Raw genomic sequence first — 14,870 nt, 5'->3', positions numbered from 1 at the left:
GTTCTTTCGCCTAGATTCTGTACTCTAATGACAATATTTTTCACTTTAAAAAATATTTGTCCCTTTTGAATTATATATGTATTAGTCTGATGTCTCACATCTGCCTTATTTCTCTAGTTAAGTTTTTCCTATATGTGTTCCTGTAGGTTTCTGGGCCCAAGCTTTTTTCTTAATCCTCTATTGAGGGAAGGGGGGATGTGGGTCACACCTGGCAGTGCTCAGGGCTTACTTCTGGCTATGTGTTCAAGGAACACTCTTGGAAGTGGTTGGAGGACCATATGAATGAAGTTCTTGAGATGAAACTGGGGTTGACCTATTAATAGGCAAGTGCCTTAATCCTGTTCTAGCTCTCTGCTGCTAGTTTTTCTTTTGATAAAGACACTAGTTGTGTTGAATTAGAGCTCACCTTAATGTTATTATTTTAAAAATATAAACAAAGAATGACCTTCTCCTAACTCTTGACCTATTCTTATGATTGTTGACTTTGGTGTAATTGCTCTTATGAATCCACTAATTTGAGTGGAACAGAAAGACTATGCATTATCTTGAATTTACTTTAGTGTCTTATTCCTGTGGGGACACAAAGACTAGGGAAAACCTGAGGTGAATTCATAAACTGTATAGCCCTTTTGGCAATGAATTTGATTCTAGAGGATATTGATATTTAACTACAATCATATGAACCTGTAAGCCTCATAATTAAGCTTATTGTGTTTATTTTAATTAAGAAAAGCAGGTTCAAAATTTCCACATTTTTATATTTCAATGAGATTAACAAAACAGCCTTTTCCATTGTGTGTGTGTGTGTGTGTGTATGTGTGTGTGTGTGTGTGAGAGAGAGAGAGAGAGAGTTAGAGAGAGAGAAAGAGAGAGAGAAGAGAGAGGAGAAAGAATGGAGGCAGTTTGTGACCACATTGAATAATAATCTGTCCTGGTTCGGTTTCCTTACTCTCGTCTCTGCATTAAATTTCAATAATGTTTTTGCACTGCATTAAGAATACAAATTCATTATCCAGTGCTTTTCAATTCTAAAATGTATGCTATTTTTTTATTTTATTTTATTTTTTGTATGCTATTTTTTTGATTAATTTTTTATTTTTTACAAGTTTTTCACAGCTGTATTTTAGTAACTTAGTGTCAGTGAATTAGGGTCATTTCCACCACCACTGTTGACCTCCCAACACCCACCCATAGACCACTAGACTGCTAGCATAACAGATTCATTTGTGTATAACTAGTTTGGGTCTCTTGATTCTACTGTCATTGACATTGGTTTGGACATATAGGTTTGACCATTTTTTATTTCCACTCTATGCTCCTGGGACTGTTTGGCTTCTGGGTCCCATCTACTCCACCCCCCCTCTTTTTTTTTTTGGTCAGTTTGTAGGGATACATATAATTGTGAGGCAGAACCAGATGATTCATGTACTATGATTCTGAAAAAAAAAGAAAAGTGGCTGGGGCTCCTATCTAAAAGATATAAATATAAATAAATTAGAAAGAAAATTAAAATTGGGGGGCAGATGTGGCAAGTTATTTTTCATAGACGCAGTAAATATTGGAGGAAATTAGGAAGAAAATTTTATTGGCTTAAGAGATACAGGGTGTCTCTACAATTGAAACATAATTTTATGAGACTGACTATAACCTCCAGGCATGTAAGTTGTCCAATGCCCAGGTCTTTCTTTATGGTCCCAGAAAAAGTTCTGTTCAGTTGTGGTTGTCATTCATTCTTCTGTAATTAGAGATATTGGATTTTGCACGGATCCTATGGTGAAGCCTTGGATAAAGTCATTCTTTTTTTTTCTGATTTGTTTTTGTTTTGGGGTCACACCCAGCAGTACTCAGGGGTTACTCCTGGCTCTTTGCTCAGAAATCGCTCCTGGCAGGCTCAGGGGACCACATGGGGTGCTGGGATTCAAACCACTGTCCTGCATGCAAGGCAAACACCCTGCCTCTATGCTATCTCTCCAGCCCTCTGTTTATTTCTTTTAATAATATGTTTATTTAAGCACATGATTACAAAAATGATTGTAGTTGAGTTTCAGTCATAAAAAGAACACCGCCCCCTTCACCAGTGCAACATTCCCACCACCAATGTCCCCATATCCCTCCTCCCCCAACTCCAGCCTGTATTCGAGATAGGCATTCTACTTTTCTCACTCATTATCATTGTCATGATAATTAGTGTAGTTATTTATGTAACTGTACACCACTCTTTGTGGTGAACTTCATATTGTGAGCCAGTCCTTCTGGCCCTCATCTGTGTGGTCTCTGAGTATTATTACAATTATGTCTTTTATTTTTCTTAAAACCCATAGATAAGTGAGACTATTCTGTGTCTATCTCTCTCCTTCTGACTTACTTCACTCAGCATAATAGATTCCATGTACATCCATGTATAGGAAGATTTCATGACTTCTCTCCTGACTACTGCATAATGTTACATTATGTATATGAACCACAGTTTCTTTAGCTATTTATCTGTTGAAGTGCATCTTGGTTGTTTCCATATACTGGCTATTGTAAATAGTGCTGCAATGAATATAGGTGTGAGGAAGGCATTTTTCTATTGGGTTTTTGTGTTCCTAAGGTATAGCCCTAGGAGTGGTATAGCTGGATCACATGGGAGCTCAATTTCCAGTTTTTTGAGGAATTCTGTATTGTTTTTCATAAAGGCTAGACTAGATGGCATTTCTACCAGTAGTGAATGAGAATTTCTTTCTCCCCACATCCCCTTCAGCACTGATAGTTTATGTTCTTTGTGATGTGTGCCAGTCTCGGCAGTGTGATTTTGTGGTATTGTTTTGATTTGGATCTCCCTGATGATTAGTGATGTGGAGCATTTTTATGTGCCTTTGGTCCTTTGTTTTTCTTCATTGATAAATTGTCTATTCATTTCTTATCCCCATTTTTGATGGGGTCAGATTTTTTTCTTGTTAAGTTCTGCCAGTACTTAGATCTTAGCCCCTTGTCTGATAGGTATTGGGTGAATAGTTTCTCCCATTCTGTGGGTGGCTTTAGCCTAGTCACACATAGTCATTATTTATGGTTCCAGCAAAAGTTCTCATTTGAGGTTGTCATAGTTAGTCTTCTTTAATTAGTGATATTGATTTTTGCCAAGATCCTATGATGGAGGGTCTTCTGATTTCATCTCGCCAGTTGGTGATGTATAACAACCTGCTCTTAGATCGAGTTGTTGCTGCTACCTCATTGTTGGGTTGTCATATGAATCTACCTTGGTGCAAGTTGGTGCCAACGCAGGATTAAGCCCTTCCCCAGACGGAGACTGATTTCTGGTGCTGGTGAGGGAACTGTGCTAGTTCTAAGGTTTGGACCCAGGGATCTGGGTTTTTATAATTGATGTCTAATCACTTGAGGTCTAAGTCAGGTCCCCATTATGATTGTTCTATTTGAAGGCACCCCTGCATAAAATGTATGCCATTTTAAAAAATTACATATTTATATTTTGACCCATATTCATTGTGATTATGGCTACTACCTATGTTGTTCAGTATTCACGAGTGTCTGCTATCAAATTCAAATCTTCTGTATTCAATTATGCACTACAGCCCATAGAACTGACCCTTTAATACAAAAATTTATTTCCTTTACGGATGCAGAGATTGTAATAGTTACCTAGCAGTGCCTAGGTTGTCTTCCCCATCAACAATACTTTGCCAACTGGGTCAGTGTTTCAGTACTGGACCAGAGAATGTGGACCTACTTAGGTCAGGTTGTGTTAAGAATTATCCAGTGTTAATCCTGTGGTACTCAAAGGGAATCCTGTCTACTGTAGGCAATGGTTGGGAGATAATGTTTTAGGGATTGAATTTGGATTAGATGCATAAAGGCATGCTTCACTTGACTTTGAAATTATTTTAATTTTTGTTTTTTCAGTTTCCCTGGGGCATATATACATTAAGATACTTGTTAGCACTATTTGAACTAGTTTAGTTAATGATGAGAGTTTATTGTGTTATTTTTTGTTTGTCTTGGAGCCACACCTGGTAGTGCTCAGGGGCTATTCCTGGTTTTATGTTCATAAATCGATCCTGGCAGGCTCAGGGGACCATATGGGATGCCAGGAATTTAATCTGAGTCCATCCAGATTTGGCCCTGTGCAAGGCAAATGCCCTATCTCTGTGTTATCTCTCTGGCCCCTTAGTCTGTATTTATTTATTTATTTATTTATTTATTTATTTATTTATTTATTTATTTATTTATTTGCTATTGGAAAATAAGTAGGAAAGATTTTTTTCCATCAGGAAATGTACAATTTTTAAAATTAATTTATTTAAAGAAAATGCCTTACATAGTTGACATAACTGATAAGAATACATTTTTAGGAAGACAAAATGCAACATTTTTTTTAAAAAATGGAAAATTGAAAGACAAACTAAAGAGATGGAAGAGAAAGAATATTTTTGAAAACTATTGACTCACAATGAATTCATTGAAGCACCAGCAGAAAGTTTAGAAAGCTCTTCTTTTTTTTAAAAAAAAAGAGAGTTAAAATACAGCAATAATGGTGTGAGAGTGGCAATTGTTGTTTGCATAGGCCCAGCAAAATATGGGTAAAATGGAAAAAAGAAACCCTTGTCCTAAATACAAAGAGACCTTTGTACAGAGACCTGAAGTTCTATTGCGTAAGACCGACTCTGGGCTCCAGGCATACTATGTTGTCTAATCCCTGAGTCATTCTCTGTGGTCACGGCAAAATTTTTTCACACATTAGCTATTGTTGTTGTCCAGTTTTGGTAGTTAAAGATTCTGGTTTCTGTGCCAGAAGGATTTTGGTTTCTGTGTGGTTTCTATGTTTCATTGAAGTCAGGATGTGGAGCATCCTCCAGTTTCACCTCACCATCAGATGTGGACTGTCCTGCCCTGCAAGCAAGTTGCTGCTGTTGCTGAGTCATCTGAGTGTCAAGGGAACACTTCTTGGAGTAAAGTCAATGCCAGGGTAGTGTAGGGTCTCCCCGGTAGAGGTTTGCCTCCTGGTGATGTTGTAGACAATTGTGGTTGTTTCTGTAGATGATCAATGGTTCAGGGGTGTATGGGCAATGCCCATTCTTCGAAGGCCTGAGCCAAGTCATTATGCTAGTGTTCAGGGTATAAGGCCTAACTAACACAAAATTTGTGTTCTTATCTCTATTAGATAATAAATTGTTTGCATATGTAGTATTTTCCCATTTTAATGCACCTATGCAAAAGAGGAAAAGTGTCACAATGTATTGGTGCCTCTGGGGAGCCGAGAGAACAAGTTCAACACTCCCCTTAACTTTGTTCTAACATGAATTCTAAAGCGAAAGCTCTTCTACCATAATTCCTTGTTGAACAGATTATAAAGAAAGAAAGAGAAACAAACAAACAAAAAACAGGGGGCACAATTGTCAATGTTTAAGGGGATATTCAATAAGAGTTATAGTGATTAAGGGAATACATCTAAGATATTCAAAGGAGATATGCATGTCCCTTTTATGTAATAGTTGGGTGGAGGGTGCTGAATCTGGATGCCACTTTGGTCTGTGATTTGACCTTCTGGTGTCTGAAAAATTACTTCCAGCTGTTCCATATCAGGAAATGCCTTTGACTGGGAACTAATCAGAAACCTAGTATGGTGGCAAACACAGTTACATAGTGAAGGAAGGTGGAGGACTTGAGGCTGCTGAGAATAGATAAGTAGGAACAGAGTAGTTTTTTTTTTCTCTGCCTGAGAGTCTATTTTTTCACTTTGGGTAAAAGCTAGCTGGTTGGCAGCTAGCTTGGGTGGGGATAATAATGTGCTTGATGGGGAGCCAAGAACTGAGGGTAAAAATGGTTAAATGTATGGTAACACGATAAGAGACCAGCAAATTATCCAAAACTATTATTGAAAAATTTGAAAGAAGACATCAATAATAACACAGTAATTGTGGGAGACCTCAATACAGCCCTGTCAACACTTGTTAGGTCAACCAGACTGAAACCCAACAAAAATATACTAGCCCCCAAAAGAGAAATGGAAGAAAGAGAACCAGTATATATATATATGATATTCCATCCCCAGAAACCTGGATATACACTCTTCTCCAATGTACATGGGTCATTCTCTAGGATAGATCACATGCTGGCACATAAAAATACCTCCATAAATTCAAGAGGATAGAAATTTTGCAGGCTACTTTTGCTAACTACAAGGCTCTGAAATTATATGTGAACTGCAAAGGAATACAGAAGTAAAACTGGAATATTAATTTAACATAATATATAATAATTTAACATAATATTAACATTTAACAACTGGAAATTAAACAGCCTGCTACTGAACAACCAGTGGGTCCAAGATGAAAACAAAGAGGAAATCAAAACTTTCCTGGAAACAAATGACAATGAAGACACAAGCCATTAGAATCTATGGGACACAGCAAAAGCAGTACTGGGAGGAAAATTTATAGCTTTGCAAGCACACATTAGGAAGGAAGAAGGTGCATACCTTAACAGCTTAATGACTCAGCTTTTAAAATTAGAAAATGAACCAAAAATAGGGAGACAGAAGGAAATAACAAAGCTTAGAGCAGAAATCAATGAAGTGAAAACCCAAAAAATATTCTGAAAGATCAATGAAAGTAGAAGTTGGTTTTTCTGAACAAATAAACAAGATTGATAGACCATTGGAAAAACTCACAAAGAGAAAGAGCGAAACTTGACAACCTGTATTAGAAATGAAAAGAGGGAGATCACCACAGATATTGCAGAGATTCAAAGGAAATGTACAATTTTTAAGAAAAAAATGGTAACATTTAAGTAACTATATATAAATGACAGTATGAAGTATGTTTTTTATAAAGGCTAGCAATCAGTAAGAAAGTACTACATAAAATGTTGTTGAATTTCAAAATGAAGGGAGGATGACATAAACAAAATATTATATAATTTTTATTAAGATATACATGTAGCATGTTTGTTTTAGATTTACAATGAAATAATTGATATTTATATTGAAAAATATACAATAAGTGTATCTGATATGTAGTGTCTTATAATTGCATTTTTAACTTTATGATGAGAACTTTTGAGGATTACTATCACGTTCACTAATGTGTGCATTACTGTGAATGGATTTCAAACAGGTTATCTTTTGAAATGATGGAATTCAGAAGCCAGAGCTTTGTGTTCTTTTAAGTCAAGCCTCCCTCATCATGGTGTATACTATAAGAATTTATGGCACAGTTTCTCTTTGGGCTGTAGTCTCCTCAGGAAAGAATAATAAACTGAATTATTTTATTACGCATATTTTGATTTATCAATAATGCTATGGTTGTCACAGTGGAAATATCTTTAACCACTATAATGTGAACATTTCATTGGATTGTTTATGTTTAGGGCCACTTTGGAATGTGCAGTTCTTGAAGGGAAGAGCTATCGCTCTTGCATGTCCACTTTAAAATTGGAGTTATGGTGGAATTATTTCCATTATGCAGGTGTTCTGCTGATGGGGCAAGTTGAGTCCTTCTAAGATTCATCAGATCCTGCAGCAACCTTTCCTTCCCCCATCCCCTGTCATTCTGCTACTAGTGGAGAGAAACTGTTACCCATACTCTCCTGGGACAGATTCCTTTCCTTTCCTTGCTATTTCATTCAGGGGGATTGTGATACTGTTGTCATTGCTTATGATGTTTTAATTTTTCAGTTGTCATTTAGAGAATAAAACACTTGCTTTTTGTACTTTGTGCTTTCAAAGTAATGGACTTGCCCAAATTAAGTTACCCCCACCCTGATATCTGGTCATTCCCCCCACGTTTATCTTTAAGTTCTATAGAGATGAAGATGCTCAAGCTTTATTCTGAGGACATTTAGAAGTCTCTCACACAGGTATGGGGCAGCTATAAACTATTATCTCAGAAGTCAATTAGGAACAATGAAGGATTTTGCTCATTTTATGTAACATAAAATTTATATGATTTAAAATGCCAGTCTTCTTTTACCATTTCATTCTGCCAATTTGTGCTGAATAATTGAACTTGATTTAAATGGCCTCATAAACTGAGAGACTATGCCAAACCAAGAATGAAATATACTAAATCCATTTTCAGAGAGCTTTTCAAAGCCCCAGGAGAAATAGGGGCTTGTTAATTAAAACAAGCAGCAGCAGGAAGAAAGGCAGTAGTGGTCAACCACCTTTTCAGAATGTGTGAGAAAGAAATGGTGGCTCTTACAGTTTGCCTGGAAGGTCAACTCCATTGAAACTCAATTACAGGGAGTTTGAAAAATTCTAAACGTTATACATTTCCAGATGGAAAAGTCTAGACCCAGGTTTCACTAAAGTTTCAGTATTCAGTAATGTTTTAATATTCTATAGAGGCAGTCATGCTGATTTCCAGTGTCCTGAGAGCTTATTAATAAGCAACCCTATGTGTTAGAAACATTGGATTACATTTTACAAATTCTGGAAAAGATGTTCTCCAGATTCATTATTTCTTGTAGAGTTTATTCTGATTTCATTTGGATTTTGGGTTCATGGACCAGAGCTGATTTGCACTGCTCTCTTCAAAGATCATCATGCTATTAGCCATAGAGTATGAACAGTGTATGAGAATACAGTTAGTGTCAGCTTTGTAATTAGATGTACAAAATAGACCATTATATTGTACAATGGTTGCTATTAGATTTTTAAATAAAATTAGTTTCATCTTTGCAATTTTCAGATTTATTGTCCCATGTGTATAGAATTTGAAAAAGTGGAAACAGTTAAATTTACCTAGTTCAGGGAAGATAATAACCACCCACCAACATCTGCTACTTTTTAAAAACTCTAACGTCCATTAAATTGCAAAGTCAACCCTGGTTTTTATTAGAGAAAAAAATGCAGGCATTAGAATCTGTTAATTGGTATAGCTGGCTTCATTTTGCTTGATGCAGATAATCAAACAATACTTAATTTTGGACACAGTGACAATGAGGATTTTGCTTAACAAGAGTCATAATTTAAATTATAAACTCTATAGTAATAATTTCCTGTTAAACAGTATTGGTCGATTAATTTTTTTTAATTTTTATTTTGATCATAGTGGCTTACATATCTTTTACATTAGTATTTTAGGTACATATTAACATTGAATCAGGGAATACCCATCACCAAATATGTCATTCCCTCCATCCCAGTTCCCTTTCTGCAACCCATATACCCCACCATCACCCCCCAGGCTGCTAGAGTAGGTGGTCCCCTCTTTGTCTAGCTTACTATCAGTGATCATACATCTGTTTGGTCCTGATGCCCTCCCTTGTTTCTCCCTCCATTTGAGAGGTTAACCTAGATAAATCGAGTTATGTGGTTTTGTTTGAGGGAAAGAAAGGCAATAGAATGGGGTAAAGATGAAGCAAAAAAAAATTAAAAAAAATAAATTTAAAAAATATGCTGAAAATGGGCAGAGTCCTTCTAGTGGTTATCCTCAGTTTGAGAGAGGACATGAAAAAGATAATTAAACATCATAACAATACAAAAATAAATGTCAAATTAAATATCCAGTGAGCCCTACAGCAATGAAGAGAAGCACCACACAATAGTCTCGGTTCTGAATTCAAATCATACCGGAGTGCAAAAAGAAAGAGAAAGATAAGATAAAATAATATAAAATAAAAAGGGAGACATCAGCTTCAATATCTATACCAAAATAAAGATGTCAAAAAACAATCAATCAATCAATAAATATATATGTAGAAAAATGATTATTTTGTGCTTTTTTTTTTGTAGAGGGAATTCCCATGGCCTAGGAGATACAGGGTTTCTCCATCCCTGAAGTATACTGTCATGGGATTAACTATAGGCTCCTTGCATGATCATTTACTCTCCCCTCAGTGCTTTTGTGGTATATGGAAGACTTCTGCTTCGTCTTGGATGGTAAAATCAGACCTCTGTATCTAGAGATCTTGGTGACTGTGCAGCTCAAGGAATGGAGCTTATGATGAAGGCTTTCTTTGTGGTTCTAGCAGTTCTACTACTCCAGTGTCGTTTTAATTCATCTTCTGTAGTTGGTGTTCTTGGTCATTATGTTGCTCCTAGGATAGAGCCTGGGTCAGTCTTTTGTTATGTTTCTGGAAGACCGGTTAATCATCAAGGTTATTTGATCATTGATTAGGAGATCTCTAAATAGTGATCCATTTTCTATATTGTACTCATAAATTATCTATGCTAACTTGTGAGAATGGAGCCAATTTTATAGAGGAAAGATTTTCTGAAAGGGCTAGTGTGGATGTTTTTAATCATAATATGAGTTTTTTAAAGTCTGCTTCATGGCTCAGTTTAAGAAGTTTGTAAGGAGGACTAGGGAAGGGATAAAAGAGGTGCTAAGATTGGTTGGGGTTTAAAATACCTGCATCCCAGATTTGTTTGATTATTATTGTTATTTTGTTGGAACTGGGTGTTTAGGAAGTAGCAATTTTTTTGGTATAAGTCAATGCTAATCAGTTTTGCTGCAGAACATATTTGTTATTTGGAGCACAGTGGTTGTATTTCTGAAACTTAGATGGTAAAGACCAAAGATGCTGTGAAATATTTACAGATGAGAAAGAGTATTCTGTAATGACAAATTATTTGATCTGAAATATTGAGAGGCAATGCTGAGCACACTTGGTCTAAACAAGGATGCAGGAAGGCAGTACCTAATGAAAGAACTTACTGCATTGTCTGTGGTGAGGCTCTGTTGTATCCTATGTATTAAGTCAGGCAATGAATATGTATTGCTAGATAATACTTAAGGCAATAGCACAGCAGGTAGGGTGCTTGCCCTGCGCAGGGTTGGCCTGGATTTGATCCCTGGCATCCCATATGATCCCCTGAGCCTTCCAGCAGTGATTCCTGAGTGCAGAACCAGAAGTAACCCTTGGAGACTTCCAGATGTGGCCCCCAAATCAAAACCAAACCAAAATAAAATAAAAAACCAAAAAATTGAACTTATTTATGGAGCCTGGTATCTTGTGGGAATGACAAAAATTAATCAAGTTAAGAGAGATCATCATATTTTAAATTGCATAAGGACGGAGAGCAAAAGAAACAATTAAGGTAGAAAATAGCTTTTGTGTGAGCCCAATGTGTGTCTAAGAACTAGACTTTATTTATGGTTTGCTTATTTGGGGATCTTGAGCCACACACAGCAGTGCTAAGAGGCTACTCTTGGCATACTTGGAGGGCATATTGCAATTCCTAGGATCTAACCTTGGATAGACATGTGTAAGTCAAGTGTCTTATCTCTTGTACTATCTCTATAGCCAAAGACTTTTTTTCTAAATGGAGGGACAATGGTAGCCATGTTATGGGGGAGGCCTTTCTATTTACATTTAAAGGAGGAGAGGTGTTCAAACTGTAAAGAGTAGGGATAAAAGTTTTTGTTTAGTTTGAGATGAGAAAGAGTTTTGCTTGTTCTACTCAGATCCACTTGTGAACTAGGGCAATGGGATGTGTTAGATTTACATAAATTGAGTTTTGATAGTTGATAAAGCCTTGAAGATATTTTTAGGAATGTTCTATTTTTGTATCTTGCTGCAAAATAAACCACTCCAAAACTTAGAGAGTTACAATAATAATTGCCTTTTATTTCGCTAATGAATCTGCAGCTAAGAAAATGCCAAGTAGAAAAAGTTTGTTTCTGTTCCACATGATATCATTTTGACTGGGATGTGAGGGATCTGTTGCCAACATAATTTGCTCACAAGACTGGCAAGTTGGTGCTAGCTTTTTTTTTTTTTTAATTATGTGAATGATGATGCAAAGAAAGAGAACAAGGTAAAGTTACAGTGAAAGGGCAATCACCCAAAAACAGAGTTCTCAGAAGAAGTCCCCCTGCTGACACCTTAATTTTGGTCTTATAGTCAAAGAACATTAAGAAAAATAAAACTGAACCCATGTACAATTACTTTGTCCCTCAAGTCCCCAGCTTGTAGTACATTATAACATTTTTTAGCGGTACACCAAGCAATCTAAAGCCATACAATTTATGTAACTCCTTAAACTTGAAGGCATAGTAGTTTTTTACATTTCCATGGTGCTAGCTTTTTACCTGATTCAGACATTTAATTTTATTATTTAATTTTGGGGTCACAATTAGCAGTGCTCAGGAATTACACCTGTCCTTGTGCTTAGGGATCTTTCCTGTTAGGGCTCTAATACCATATAGGGTTCCAGGGATTGAAGCCAGCTTGGCTGCATACAGAGAGTGCACCCTGAACTTTTCTATTTCTCCAGTCTCAGGTTTAAGGCATTTGGATAGCCTAATGTGTGCGTTATTAGAGTGAAATCCTGAGACATAGGAATTGAGATTCTAACTTCAGCTTCAACATTTAAAGGTTTAGAAATGTTTTCTTTGTCCTTACATAGAGAGAAACTTGGAAGTAACTTTTTTTAGATTATCAGAAAATGGAAGTCACTATATTATAATAAAGACTATACTAAAATATGGAGATGGGGACTCATCCACATAGTTATAGCTATGTAATTTATTTAATAAATATAATTATTATTGTGATTTACAAAGTCCTTTATGTTGGGTTTCAGACATACAATGAATATGGCCTATCTCACAACCAGTGTTAACTTTTCTCCAAGAATGTTTCCCAAGTACATCCCATACCTCTCCTTTTTGGTAATTTTAATTAATTCCTAGATATTGAATGTAAACTGGAATAAGATGGAGAACTATTAGAGCCACAGTCAAAGGGAAGCCCTGCAAAATACACACACAGTTGTTATAGTGAGAATCATGGGAATAAAGAGAGCAAGAGTAATTATTGTTAAATACACCCAAAACATTTTTCATCACAAAACTTTACATGTCAAGGGAAAGTTTTACTAGAGGTGATCCCAGCTGATATAAGGACATTTCTTCCATGCAGGCTTTCTCAATCTTTTCTCTGTTACTTAAATGAGTGAAGCTATAGACAATATGTTAGCACCTCAAAAATAGATAGGAAAATCTGCAGTCAGATAATAAAGTATGGAGTTGGAATAAAAAATGACTAATATATTGAATAATCACCTGCGAATATCACATCCTTAACATGCAAACCCAGTATAGCAGACCTGTATTATTTCTGATATTATAGAGATGCAAGACACAGATTCTTAATGAGTAGTAGTAGTTCTAAGGGAAGCCAAAAGGCAAAAGGAGACTAAGAGAAAACTAGAAATTTCTAAGCCTTCAGTGCTTCTAGCTGAAGCAACATGCAACAATGACAACAACAAATTATAAGATATATTTTTTAAATTATTTTGCTTCTTTTGGGTCACACCCTGTAATGCTCAGTGGTTACTTCTGGCTCTGTGTCAGAAATTGCTCCTAGCTTGGAGGACCATATGGGATGCCGGGGGATCGGTCCAAGGTCCATCCTAGATCGACCACATGCAAGGCAAATACCTACTGCTGTGCTATCGCTCTGGCCCGAAATTATAAGATATTCTAAGATAAAAAGCCTGAAAAATTAAAGTCATTTTCAGAAACAGACATATATGATACTAATATTGGAATGTAAAATACTATGTTAGGGTTTTAATAGAAAATGTAAACAACATGCAAGAAAAGGTGGATAAAGTCAACAGAAATGGGAACTCTGAAAAGAAAATGCTGAAAATAAAAAAAGCAAAAACTGTAATTAAAGTAGAAAATGCTTTTGCTTTGTTAATTGGAGATCTCATTTTAGCAAAAGAATTTATAAATTTGAAACAAAATCTTCCCAAATTTAAATCCAAAGGAGAAAAAAAACCAAAACAGAAAATCTGAGTATATTTGGATAATGTGAAAAAGTATGATGTATGAATAATCAAAATGTCAGCAGAGGAAAGAATGGAGACATTTTTGAATTAATAATACAGGACACTTTACCGGTTTCATGACAAGCACCTTTATATAAAACTAAAAAAACTATAATTATGTCTACAGATCTACTTTGATGTCCCTCTCTACATCTTCACCTACATGTGTAAACAAAATTCCTAAGACAAATGAAAACAACCCACTTTTAGGCATATCATAGAAACAAAGAAAATCATCATGAAGGTAGAGGTACATAGAAAGGAAGATGGAAAAGAATATCAGACTTTTTATAAAAAAAAAAGAACAGAAAGATAAAAGAGTAAAATACTTAATATACTTTAGCAATCAACTTAAATTCTATATTTAGTGGAACTAGCCTTCAAAAGAGGAAAAAATTAGTATTTTCAGATAATAAGTGAAAATTAACCATTTTTATTATTCTAAGAAAAATTAAACAAACCTTGTAGGTAAGGTGCTGGAGATACAGGGAATAAGGCTCTTAACTGGTATGTAGTTAGCCTCATTTTGATCCTTGTTGCCACATATGGTCCCTGATGCAGTGCCAGGAGTTCCCCCTGGCAGAACAATGCGGAAGTTCTGAATATTTATTAAGATGGTCAAGAAGAGAAACAAGTAAAATGCAAAAAGATAAAAATTGATTATTACGTGATCCAGCTTCATTTTTAGAAGTCTTTGATGATTCTAGCTGAAGCAACAATATAATTTAGCTCTTGTAATCCTTACCTATTAGATATTCAACAAAAATAATTATAAGATATTCTAATATAAAAACCTGAAAATATAATTGTTAAAAATATCTCAAGACAGAAAGGAAATTACTTTAAGGTTCTTATATGCAAGATAATTTTCTACTTTAGTAGTTGATCCGAAGAAAATAGGTACTTCCTTAATTTCAGTGATCATGGAAATAAATTTCCCAAATGCACTCTTTAAAAAATTTCAGGGGCCAGAGAAGTAGTACAGTGGGTAGGGCATTTGCCTTGCATGTGGCCAATGTGGGTTTGATTCCCAGCATCCTATATGATCTCCAAGCACTGCTTGGGAAAATTAAATTATCCTTGAATA

At 35.7% G+C, this 14,870-nt stretch overlaps 1 protein-coding gene across 3 annotated transcripts in view; it reads left to right on the top strand.

Moving 5' to 3' along the window:
• The window catches only part of CDK14 (cyclin dependent kinase 14), a 733,148-nt gene that overhangs the window by 248,139 nt on the left and 470,139 nt on the right, over positions 1 to 14,870 (top strand). The window lies entirely within an intron of this gene.

The sequence above is a fragment of the Suncus etruscus genome, chromosome 1 (genome assembly GCF_024139225.1).
Source record: "Suncus etruscus isolate mSunEtr1 chromosome 1, mSunEtr1.pri.cur, whole genome shotgun sequence".
Classification (NCBI taxonomy): Eukaryota; Metazoa; Chordata; class Mammalia; order Eulipotyphla; family Soricidae; genus Suncus; species Suncus etruscus.
Note: the sequence above shows the minus strand (reverse complement) of the source record. Positions and strands in the feature narration are given on the sequence as shown.